This window comes from Nicotiana attenuata, unplaced genomic scaffold (assembly GCF_001879085.1).
Source record: "Nicotiana attenuata strain UT unplaced genomic scaffold, NIATTr2, whole genome shotgun sequence".
Taxonomy (NCBI): domain Eukaryota; kingdom Viridiplantae; phylum Streptophyta; class Magnoliopsida; order Solanales; family Solanaceae; genus Nicotiana; species Nicotiana attenuata.
Window position 1 is genome coordinate 335,103 of NW_017670749.1, and position 13,294 is coordinate 348,396.

Here is a 13,294-nt window from a genome sequence, read left to right on the forward strand (position 1 = left end):
CATACCAAACACCGCCACCCACATACCAACTTTTATCTCCCGGATATTCTCTACCCGCCACCGCCTATCATACTTATAACACCCAACCAGCCTACTCTCATTCACCTCCCACTCGTCCAAATTACCAGAACCCCAACCTAAATATGATCGCAAACCACCCAAATAATACACCGCTATTGCTGAACCCATCGACCAGTTGTGTGAGATATTGAAGGTCGCTAGTTACGTCACCCCTATTCCTGCTGTGGCAATGGAGAATTCATCTCAATGGGTCAAGCCAAAAAAAAAACCTGTGCATATCATTCCAGTATGAAGAGGCACACTATTGACGAGTGCCGAACGTTGAAAGATAAGATCCAGACATTGATTGATAACAAGGTCATACAAGCGAAGGAAGCCGCACCCAATGTCCGCAACAATCCTCTTCCAGATCATAGAGGTGATGGAGTACATGTGATAGAGACGGATGAAGAATATGATCCTAAGGGATCGATCGGGCTCATCCGGGAAGGCGATGATTTTAAACCCGCAGTCACACTCACTCCTATTGTGGTACAGATACAACCGTCAGTCAAAGTTGAGGTAGCTGCATCGGTTCTGTTTGAGGTAGAGGTAGCACCACCTACAGCCACACCCGTTCCATTTGAGGTAGAAGTGGCCGCACCCATCACAGTAACAGTAGCAACTCAAATCATCGACAAGATGTTTATCACTGAGATTTTCTTATGGGATACAATCGAAGCCACACCTCTTTTCAACTCTAACGCCATACCGTGGGACTATGTTGCTGAATCCAAGCGAAACGGAAAAGCAAAAATGGAAGAATCTGATGTTGCGCAAGAAATGACCAGAACGGGAAGGATATATACACCCGAACATTTGGGAGGATCGAGCAAGGAGGCTGCTACTAAGCAACCTGTTATTAAAACCGGGCCAGACGATCTCTGGAAGAAAGTACAGGCGAGGAATAGTTAGTCGTTGATCATTTAAACAAAACTCCTGCCCAGATATCCATCTTGTCGCTACTACAAAAGTTGGAAACACATACGAGTGCCCTGATGAAGGTGCTAAATGAAGCTTACGTGCACAACAACATCACTAGTGGAGAGATGGCCAACATGGTAGGGCAAGTGCTGGAAAGCCATAAGATCACCGTCCGTGAGGATGAACTGCCGCCTGAAGGGTTAAGCCACAACAGGGCATTGCATATCACGGTACAGTTCGAAGATAAATTCATTGCCAGAGTCCTAATATATGGGGGCTCGAGTCTCAACATTTGTCCTTTAACTACTTTGAATAGATTGGGCAAAGATTTCCACGAGATACGGGCAGAGAGTATGAACGTAAAAGCCTTTGATGGGTCTCAAAGGGCCACAATTGGGGAGATTAACCTTTGCCTCCAGATGCCAACTTTGTTCGATGTTGAATTCCAAGTGCTTGACATATCAGCTACACACAATCTTCTGTTGGGTCGACCTCTGATACGTGCCGCTGGAGCAGTGGCTTCCACACTACACCAGGCCGTGAAGTTCGAGTGGAACCACCAGGAGGTAGTCATTCACGGAGAAGGGAGTGACCCCATTTACACCAGTCAAACTATCCCGGCCATCGAGAATAGAAGAAGGCTGGGTGGAGAAACTTTTCATCACTTGAACATGTCAACGCGATTGAAAAGGACAAGTGGTGGAGTAAAAAAATAGAAAGCATACTGGCATGGTATGGGTGCGAACCTGGCAAAGGACTGGGAAAGGATCTCCAGGGCATTATTAAACCAATAAAGCTGAAACGTCACGACACAACTTTCGGGTCGGGGTACCCGTATACCTGACAAGAGTACAATGACTGGTCACCACCATGGCGTGGTCCTTATTACCCTCCTGAGCAACCGCTGCCACATCTGGGTCAGACTTTTCATCAAGTTGATACAATATGGGGGACTGCAGAAGAAGAAGATTTAGCTGGGCTGAAGAACTTGTTCTTTGAAGACGAGGATACGGATTGCAGTACGATAATTGAGGAGGAGGAGGAAGAAGGCCTCACCATCCAGACTGTGGAGAAGGGAGCCGTCCTCGGGAATTGGACTGCCACACCATCCTGGGCCCGCCGAGTCCCTGGGTAGCTTGGCACTTAGCCTAATTTATTTCTATAGCCATGCTAGGCATTTCAAATGTTTTGGGTAATTTTGTTTTAGAGACATATTTTGTTTCAAAATAATTTCTCAATTCATCGAGCCATACTTGTTTCGGGATATTTTCAAATTTCATCAATGCAATGCTATTTATCATTCATTATTATCATTCACATTTTTCTCTCTACATCATCATTATTACTTTTCCTGATGAACCGATGACTGTGACATGTAATGAGATAACGCAATATAAGGATAGTGACTCAGAAGAAGAGGATGAAATAACTGAGGAAGTTGTCAGGGAGGTTGAGAACTTTGACAATAAACCTATGTCCAACCAAGACGAGACCGAAGCAGTAAATTTGGGAGACGCCGAAACCGTCAAGGAAACTCACGTAAGCATTCACCTATCACCGTCAGAGAAGGAAGAGTACATTCGCTTCTTGAAGGAATATGAGGATATATTTTCATGGTCATATGATGACACGACCGGTCTGAGCACGTCCATAGTGGCTCACCAATTGCTTACCAATCCAATGTGTCCGCCAGTAAAGCAGAAACTCAGAAAGTTCAAACCAGATATGAGCCTGAAAATCAATGAGGAAGTCACTAAGCAAATCAAAGCTAAGGTTCTCAGGGTAGTTGAGTTCCCAACCTGGCTAGCCAACATTGTACCAGTTCCGAAGAAAGATGGGAAAGTTAGGGTGTGTGTTGATTATCGAGACTTAAACAGAGCAAGTCCCAATGACGATTTTCCACTGCCAAATATACATATCCTGATCGACAATTGCGCCAAGCATGAACTCCAATACTTTGTAGATTGCTTCACAGGTTATCACCAGATCTGGATGGATGAAGAAGACGCAGAGAAAATAGCTTTCATCACGCCATGAGGGGTATACTGCTACAAGACGATACCATTTGGTCGGCTACTTACATTAGAGCCATGACGACCATCTTCCACAACATGATACACAAGGAAATAGAGGTATATATTGACGATGTCATCATCAAATCCAAGAGGGCCGCAGATCACATAACAGATTTGAGAAAGTTCTTTGACAGGATAACGAGGTACAATCTCAAATTGAACCTTGCCAAATGTGCATTCGGGGTTCACGCAGGAAAATTGTTAGGATTCATTATCATCCGCCGGGAAATCGAGTTGGACCCGTCCAAAGTTAAGGCTATTCAAGAGTTACCGCCACCAAAGAGCAAAAAGGACGTGATGAGCTTCCTAGGACGTCTCAACTATATCGGTCGCTTCATAGCATAGTCCACAGTTATGTGTGAACCTATCTTCAAAATGTTGAGGAAAGATGCTGAAATGAATTGGACCGAAGATTGTCAAAAGGCCTTTGACAAAATCAAGGAATACCTGTCCACACCACCAGTCCTAGTCCCGCCAGAACCTGGGAGACCTTTGCTACTCTATATATCTATGTTAGATGGAGCTTACGGATGTGTTTTGGGAAAACATGACGAGACAGGGAGATAGGAGCAAGCCATATACTACTTGAGTAAGAAGTTCACACCTTACGAAGCACGATACTCTTTGCTGGAACGCACTTGCTATGCTTTGACATGGACGGCTCAGAAATTGAGGCATTACTTCTGTGCCTATACCACGTACCTCATATCCAGGATGGACTCTCTGAAGTACATCTTTCAGAAGCCCATGCCAACCGGGAAGTTAGCCAAGTGGCAAATACTGTTAAGTCAGTTCGATATCGTCTATATAACTCAGAAGGCGGTCAAAGGACAAGCATTGGCAGACCATCTTGTTGAAAATCCTGTGGGAGGAGAATACAAACCACTAAAAACGTATTTTCCTGACGAAGAAGTGCCACTCATAGGAGAGGACATTGCTGAAGCATACGACGGGTGGAGAATGTTCTTTGACGGAGCTGCAAACTTCAAATTAGTGGGCATTCAAGCGGTTTTGGTAGTGGAAACAGGTAAACACTACCATGTACCCGCGAAGCTTAGGTTTCCATGCACCAACAACATGGCAGAATATGAGGCTTGCATCATGGGGTTCAATCTGGCCATCAATATGAACATACAAGAACTGCTGGTAATCGGTGACTCGGATCTTCTGGTACATCACGTTCAAGGAGAATGGGCTACGTAGAATGCCAAGATACTGCCATATTTGTATCGTGTGCAAGAGTTAATGAAGAGATTCACAAAGATAGAATTCAAACATGTGCCCAAAGTTCAAAATGAGTTTGCAGATGCGCTGGCCACCTTATCATCAATGGTACAACATCCAGACAAGAATTTCATCAATCCCATCACGGTAAAGATCCATAACCAGCCAGCTTACAGTGCTCATGTTAAAGAAGAAACGAATGGAAAACCTTGGTTCCACGACATCAAAGAATATTTGGCGAAAGGAGAATATCCAGAACAGGCAAACCATACTCAAAACGCACTCTACGGAGGTTGTCCAATGACTTCTTCCAAAGTGTAGGAACCTTGTATAGAAGAACTGCTGATCTGGGGTTGTTAAGGTGTGGTGGCGCAAAGGAGGCTTCTAGATTGCTCGAAGAAATACATGGCGGAACTTGTGGACCACATATGAATGGTTTTGTTCTAGCCAAGAAAATACTCAGGGCTGGATACTTTTGGATGACCATGGAAACGGATTGCATCCGATATGTACAGAAATGCCACCAGTGCCAGGTACATGCACACATGAAAAGGGTACCACCTAATGAACTCAATGCAACAGGTGCACCTTGTCCTTTTGCTGCCTGGGGAATGGATGTCATCACTCCGATCGATCCTACTGCTTTGAACGGGCACAGGTTCACTTTAGTAGCCACTGACTACTTCACAAAATGGGTAGAGGCTGCATCTTACAAAGCTGTAACTTAGAAAGTCGTCACATATTTTGTCAAAGATCGTATTGTTTGCCAATTCGGGGTTCCCGAGTCTATTGTCACTGATAATATCGCCAATCTAAACAGTGATCTGATGAAAGCCATGTGTGAAATCTTCAAAATCAAGCACAAAAACTCTACAGCATACAAACCTCAAATGAATGGAGCTGCGGAAGCCGCTAACAAGAATATCAAAAGATTCTAAGGAAGATGGTAGAAAACCACAAACAGTAGCATGAGAAGTTACCATTTGGCCTAATGGGGTACCGCACTACGATCCGCACATCAACTGGGGCAACCCCCTATCTACTGGTTTATGGCAGCGAAGCTGTCATTCCAGCCGAGGTAAAAAATCCTTCTTTAAGGATCATACAGGAAGTCGAACTGAGTGATATAGAATGGATAAGGAGCCGCTATGAGAAACTAGCCCTTATACACGGAAAAAGAATGAACGCAGTATATCACGGTCAGCTTTATCAGAATAGAATGTCCAGAGCTTTCAACAAAAGGGTCAAACCAAGACAATTCGCACCGAGACAGTTAGTGCTGAAGAAGATCTTCCCGCATCAAGATAAAGCCAAAGGGAAATTCTCTCCCAACCGGCAAGGTCCTTACGTGGTTCACCGGGTGCTAACGGGAGGAGCACTCATACTTGCAGAAATGGACGGAGAAGTCTGGCCAAACCGATCAATTCAGATGCAGTCAAGAGATACTATGTTTAGATTGTTTATATTCCTTCATATGATGTAATTGAACTACGCTTGACCTGATACCCGTTTAAGAGGGGATACGTAGGCAACCCTGTGGGTTCGGTCATATCTTGATAAAATTTTCATGTCCCCCAGCACCAGAAACTGGGGCAGAATTTTGAGGAGGACCCTCAAAATTCCAATGCAAGTCCAGCCAACACCATCATATACCAGACAGTTGGAAATTGGTTAAGAAACTGGGGCAGATATTAGAGAAGGATTCTCAAAATTCGGGAGATGTTTCAGCAAGTTTCGTCACCCGCCAAACGGCCGAATGATCATTTACCAAACTGGGGCAGAATTTTGAGGAGGACCCTCAAAATTCTAATACAAGAAAGTTGCAACGTCTCTGAATGTTATAGCCATTGGTTCATTTAAAATTACTCAATATTTCACTGAGTTTTCTAAAATAACTCTATCTTCATCAATAAGTGCATATTTTCGAAAACTCCATTTTCGTAACAGCCAGGTGTTACGTAGGGCGACTCAAACAAGGCCTCCAGAACGGAGCGAAGCAAAGCCAGCAAACGAAGGCACGAACCAACCTTCCCTTACAAAACTTACAATTTTTTCTTTGGATGCAGGCACAGTGAACATAATAGAAGTATTCGCAAACATACACATATCAAACTCACTATCAATCAAGCCACCGGACGCAAATATATCTCCAACTAAGAAACATTCTACTCCTATTCGCTACTTATTCACTGCATAAGGCTAAGCATTGCCTTCTCTTTGCATGAGACTAAGCTCTGTCTCAAATCTTGCATGAGGCTAAGCCCTGCCTCCATATTTGCATAAGGCTAAGCATTGCCTTCTCTTTGCATGAGACTAAGCTCTGTCTGAAATCTTGCATGAGGCTAAGCCCTGCCTCCATATTTTCATAAGGCTAAGCATTTCCTTCTCTTTGCATGAGACTAGGCTCTGTCTCAAATCTTGCATGAGGCTAAGCTTTGCCTCCATATTTGCATAAGGCTAAGCATTGTCTTCTCTTTGCATGAGACTAAACTCTGTCTCAAATCTTGCATAAGGCTAAGCCATGTTTGCATAAGGCTAAGCATTGCCTTCTCTTTGCATGAGACTAAGCTCTGTCTCAAATCTTGCATGAGGCTAAGCCTTGCCTCCGTATTTGCACAAGGCTAAGCAATGCCTTCTCATACAACTAAGCATTGTCCCTCCCTGCATAAATGTTGCTTTATTCTCGGCACTATCTTCTTTCCTCGGGCTAAGCTCTGCCCCAAACTCTGCACAAGACTAAGCTTTGTCTTGCTATCACTTTCAGTATCATATCTCCGCACTTCATAGGCTGACATATAACCAACATGTATAAAGGCGTCATAGCCTGAAGGCATCATCCTCATAGCCTGAGAGACACCATGTCATGGCCTGAGGATCTCTCAATACTTGCACATCATTATTCAAAGGCGTCATGGTTCAAAGGCACCATCCTCATGGCCGGAGAACATCATTTCATGGCCTTCGAATCTCCTATCTCATGATCCATGGCCCAGGACATCATAGTCTAAGGACGTCATCTGCACTGTCCAAAGACAATCTTTCATGGTCCAAAGGGAATTTGCATCACGTTTAAATTTTTGCAGTCATCTATCTACTTGCATGCATCGTAATTTAAATTTTGCAGGTAATCCAGGAGGTAACCGTTCTTCAAACAGGAGCAACATTCGCTCCGGTTTCTGTTCATACCATTTACACTTTGCCAATATAACTGATTCCCATCAATTACCCACCTTACTCTGTGACCATTAAGATACCGGCCCTATAATACATCCGCTACACTTCAAACCCACAATCATAACTCCATCCGATATTACACTTCACAAAAGAACCTTTTCCATCGGCTTCATTCACCGTTGGGTCCAAAACTACACGTAGCCTGATTCCTGATGTAGCAACTCAGAGACCAGGGTTCGATCTCTATTTCCTTCGAAACACCCATTAGGTCAAAATCTGTCATCATTTCTTTACCCAAAAACTCTTTCATCCTTCCCGGGTAAAGAGGGGCAGCTAGTGATACCCAATTTTTCCATCATAAATTTTAAAATATGCATGCGCACTTTCATTATATTGTACATGCATTTACAAACATGCACAAGTGCATTTACAATTTTTCTGAAATTTTAAAGGCCCCTAATCCTTTTATTTCTGCATTGTTTAATCGCAAAAATGTTCAAAACTATCCCTCATATTATATTATGGTGATTTAATTTTCTAAATTCATCATTTATATTCATATAAGTGTTAAAATATTTTAATTGCATTTTTGATAATTACATTTACATTTTTAAGACTATAATTGCATATTTTGCAAAAATAGACCCTACATATGCATAACTATGTTATCTATACAACAAATGGCTTTTTATTTTTTTATGTTAAGCAATTATTTTAAATCACCTTCACGCATGAAAATCATTTTTTATCATTCAATTAGCTATTTTTAAATTACTTTATTTAGCAAAAATGGGTATTTAACAAATAGCCCATAATTTACACCAAAAATCGGATCTACCCCAATCCAATTTAATTAAACCCAAGCCCAATTCAAATCAAACCTAACCCAATTAAATCCAACCCGACCCAGACCCCTTCTAATCTTGGTCGTTGATCTTTGAGATCAACGGCCCTCATTCCTTCATTCCTTTTTTATTCTAAATGACCCCCCTAACCCTATTCATTTGTTGCACCCCGCCGCCCTTGAATCCCTCATCTCCTCTCTTCTCTCTAAGACTAACCCTAACCCTAGCGCCGTCACCTAAATCTACCCCAAATCCCTTCGATTCCTACCCATTCTGTAACGACCCGACCGGTCGTTTTGAGTCCTAGCGCTCCATTCAGCAGTTTGAGGCCTTGAAAACCTCATTTATAGTTGCCTCAATTTGCATGCACTGTCCAGGTGCGTAGTTGGAAGCTAAAATATGAAATTCTGTGAAAATTTGCTAAGTTTTGATATTAAAATGAATAAATTTGACTTCGGTCAACATTTTGGGTAAACGGACCCGGACCCGTGATTTGACTGTCCCGGAAGGTCCGTAGGAAAATATGGGACTTGGGCGTATGCCCGGAATCGAATTTCGAGGTCCCAGGTCTGAGAAATGAATATTTGAGTAAAATTATTTTTTGAAAATATTTATGGAAAATGAAAACGAAAATTTATTAAAAATTGATGGTATCGGGCCTGTATTTTGGTTCCGGCGCGCGGTACAGGTCTTATATGTGGTTTAAGCGCTTTCTGTAAAGTTTGGTTGAAAACGGACGTCGTTTGACGTGTTTCATACTTAAAATGGAAAATTTGAAGTTTTATGAAAATTGAAGGAAATCATGGATTTTAAGGCTTAATTCATTGTTTTTGATGTTATTTTGGTGATTTGATCGCACGGTTAAGTTCATAGGATGTTTTGAGTCAGTGTGCATGTTTGGTTTGGAGCCCCGAGGGCTCGGGTGAGTTTTGGATAGGTGTCGGGGTGGTGTTGGACTTAGAAAAATTTCAGAATCTGTTGTCTGCTGTTGCCCAGTTCCTTGTTCTATGCGATCGCATAGCTTGTTCCGCGATCGCATAGTGTAAAACTTCAGGAGCTCAGTTTGTTCTATGCGATCGCATACTCCCTCCCGCGATCGCATAGTGTAGGTCTCAAGTTCCCAAAATTTGTCTCTATGCGATCGCATAGTCTCATACGCGATCGCAATGGCCAGTCTGTTCCTTCTATGCGATCGCTTGTGTCCTTCGCGATCGCAGTGACCAAGTAACCCCTTCCTCTATGCGATCGCATCCCTTGCTCCGCGATCACATAGAGCAATTTTTCCCAGTCCTTTAAAAGTCCCAAAACAGAACCATTTAGGGAGTTCTCAAAATTTTCACGAACTTCCTCTTCTCCAAGGTCCATAATCGTCTATTGAAGCTCTTCTTCACCAAAACTTTTGGGGTAAGTATTGCTTAACTCGTTTTCTTCATTTTCCATCAATATCAATTGAATTCCTAGGCCTAAACATGTGAAAATAGGTAGAAAATTAGAGAATTGAGTAGAGTTAGGGTTTTCAAATATTTCGTGAATTAGACCTCGTTTTGGGGTCGAACTTGAAAGCAAATTATATATATTTGAGTTCGTGAGTCCATGGGTAATCTTTATCTTCGAAAAATTTCGGATTCCGGGCACGTGGGCCCGAGGGCATTTTTGTTATTTTTTCGATCGGGGTTAGGAATTACTATAAATTAGATTATAATGAATAATTGAGCATATATAAATAGATTTACGTAACCGTTGGCTAGTTTTGGAGTGTGGTGCATCAATTAGAGTCTTCGGAAGGGCGTGGAATGCCGGTTTGGATCTTCGGAGCGAGGTGAGTCTCATTTCTAACCTTATACGAGGGAATTGTCCCCATAGGTGAAATAATTGATTATGTGCTCCTATTTGCGGGGGCTACGTACGCGCGAGGTGACGAGAGTCCGTGCGTAGCTACTACTATGCTATTGTCCGGGTAGTTAGGACCCAAAAGCATATTATACTTGGATTATTTATGAACCCATTGATAGCTTGTATTGCTTAAATCACATTGAATTAGTAAGTGAATTTCTAAAAGGATTAAACCTCATTTCTTAAAATTTGTTAAAGGATAATTGGTTTTATTTGGATAAATATTCCCCGATAAGTTCTTAATTGACTGATTGTTCATATATCTCTATGTGTACCTGCGTCGCATGCATGATTCGCGAGCAGGGTATGTGTTTACTTATGGAACGGTCCGAACGCCTCGGCAGATTAGATAGATGCATCTATAGGCGCGCCGTCGACCCTCGGCAAGTGCACAATTTACATTTTTGTTGGAGCGGGCTGTCGACCTCGGCATGATTTGCACATGATATATATATATATATTGTTTACTAAGAATTTAAAAGGTTGAAATTGCCTTTCATGGCTTGATATAAATTGATAAGATAATGGAAAGTAAACCTTGAAAATCCTTTATTAGTTGTTGAAGGTGTTTTGCCTGTTTTCCGGCTTTGTGAGTTAGAACTGCTATATAAACTCGCTGATTCCCTCACATTTTTGGTATATTATTATTGGACCTCTAGTAAGTATTGAAGTTGACCTCTCGTCTCTACTTTTTCGAGATTAGACGGGATACTTGCTGAGTACACGTGGTTTTCGTACTCATACTACACTTGCTGTGCATTTTGTTGCACAGGTCTATGTGAGGCTAGCGGCTTAGTGGCATAGCGGCATGGTTGACACAAAGACTAGGTGAGCTGTATTCCTTCGAGGCGACCCGCAGCTAGTATAGTCTCCTTCAGAATTTTATTTAATTCCTGTCCAATTGTATTCCGGACAGTCGTTGTACTTTATTGGATTCATCTTAGAAATTGCTCATGCACTTGTGACACCGGGTTCTGGGATGGTTTGTAGTATTTGTATCAACTGTCCATTATTTAAATTTGATTGAGACAACTACCTTAAATTTCTAGACTTGAAGGAAGATCCTAGATTTCAAAAGCATTAAAACGAGAATTTAATTAAGTATTTGGTTGTCTTGCAGGTGTCCGGCGCCATCACGACCCTTAGTGAATTTTGGGTCATGACACATTCCATGAGGTTCCCCGGTGATTTGAGGACTTTACCGACCTGTTACATTTTCTTGTTATTCGACTTTGTCGATTTATGAGAGAATCTCAAAGAGATTCAACCAAGGTTCGACGAAATCTGACTCACAGGCCTGTCTTATGGTCATCTCCGTTCGTGAGTACTATTATCTCGTGTCTATGGCTCGAATCTTTGGTTCCAAATCAGATTTTCTTTTTTCTTTGTCACTTTCTCAAAACCCTCAGCTCTCACACTTTGAATCTATTTAGATCCTTGTAGATCTGAAACATTTTCGAGTATATACGCTATCTTTAAAGGTTTTCTGCTTTCCCTACCGTTAATCGATCCTAAATGTTTCTCTAAAACTAGGGCTCCACTTCTTCTTGTTTCTGCAAAAACTTTTCTAAGAGTTACTAAGTATTTGAAGCTGGTTATCTTTACCCTTATGTTTTAGTCCTTGTTTGTTCATTTGTCTCACTGTCCGCTTCAATTTTTTCGTTATTGTTTATATATGTCAATCAAAATGGATCGACTGATTAACTTAGGGCCCGAATCATATTTTCCTGTTAAAATTAGTACTTCCCCGTAATTTTACTTATTTTTCTCATTTATAATCTTTAATTGGTACTACTTGCCTTCTTTAGATTAATTTGTCTAATATATGGTCTCTAGACTTATTTCTTACCTTATTTAACTTCAATCATGCCTGCTGACTAATTTCTTATGAGATTCTCCCAAATTTAAATGATATTAATTGATTAGTTGTAGCCCTAATTGGCTGGTTAATTGATTTGCGCACTTTATTTATATGTTGTTAATTTTCCTTGCCTTATTCGTTTACTCTACTCAATGCTATATAAGTTTCATTCTTTTCTTTAACACACACGAACATAGTTCAACACAAACACACAGATATAGAAAATATACAAAGTTCTTTCTCTCTTCCTCTATTACAATCTTCTACTCTCTGTTGTTACATTGTCTAGCCGGCTAGGAGCCAAGGCTAGACCTTCAGAACCTGTTTGCTTTACTCTCCTATTGCTATCTCTTAACTGGTATGCTTCCACTACTGCCATTCAATTAAACGAATGTGTGATTCCTTATAATCAGCATGTCTTTCTTCTGAACCTATATGTTTTTTTTCCTACCCAGCATGTTTACTGGTATTCAATTAGACTATATGTTTCCTGCTATTCAATTTGACCTATGTGTTTACTGTAATAGCTGTTGATACCCAATTTTTTCCAAAATAATTTTAAAATGCATATTTCTCTTCAAAATCATGCATTAGCATCAATTGGTATTTTTTCCTTAATTTCTACACCTTTTATTAATTCGCCTGGTATTTTATTTTTAGTAAAATATTACAAAATTGCATCACAAATGAGTTCAAAAATATTTCTCGATTTAATTTACTATTTATGGTCCTATTAAGTCCAAATTATTCCATAAATAGCCAAATTGGCATCTTTTGGCTGTAACTTCAATGACTTTTCAATTATTGCCCATGCGTATGATTCTTTCATTATTTTTACCAAAATTAGTCTTTTGTATTTTTAAATACTAAATAACCGTCGTTGAAACATTTCTATGCATAAAATTCATTTTTATAATTAGTAATTATTTTACAAATTATTTTAATTAATTTATTTAGGGTATTTAACAAGTGGCCTAATTTAATTTCAACGCTAGCCTAATTAACTAGCCCAAATACCCTTATAAATCAGCCCAGTAAACCCAAGCCCAAACCCCTTACCTACCCGACCCAAGTCTTGTGGAATCCTGACCATTGATCATTTTGATCAACGGCACAAATTATTCCTACCATAATTAAACCTAAACCCTAAACCCTAAACCCTAAACCCTAAACCCTAAACCCTAAACCCTAAACCCTAAACCCTAAACCCTAAACCCTAAACCCTAAACCCTAAACCC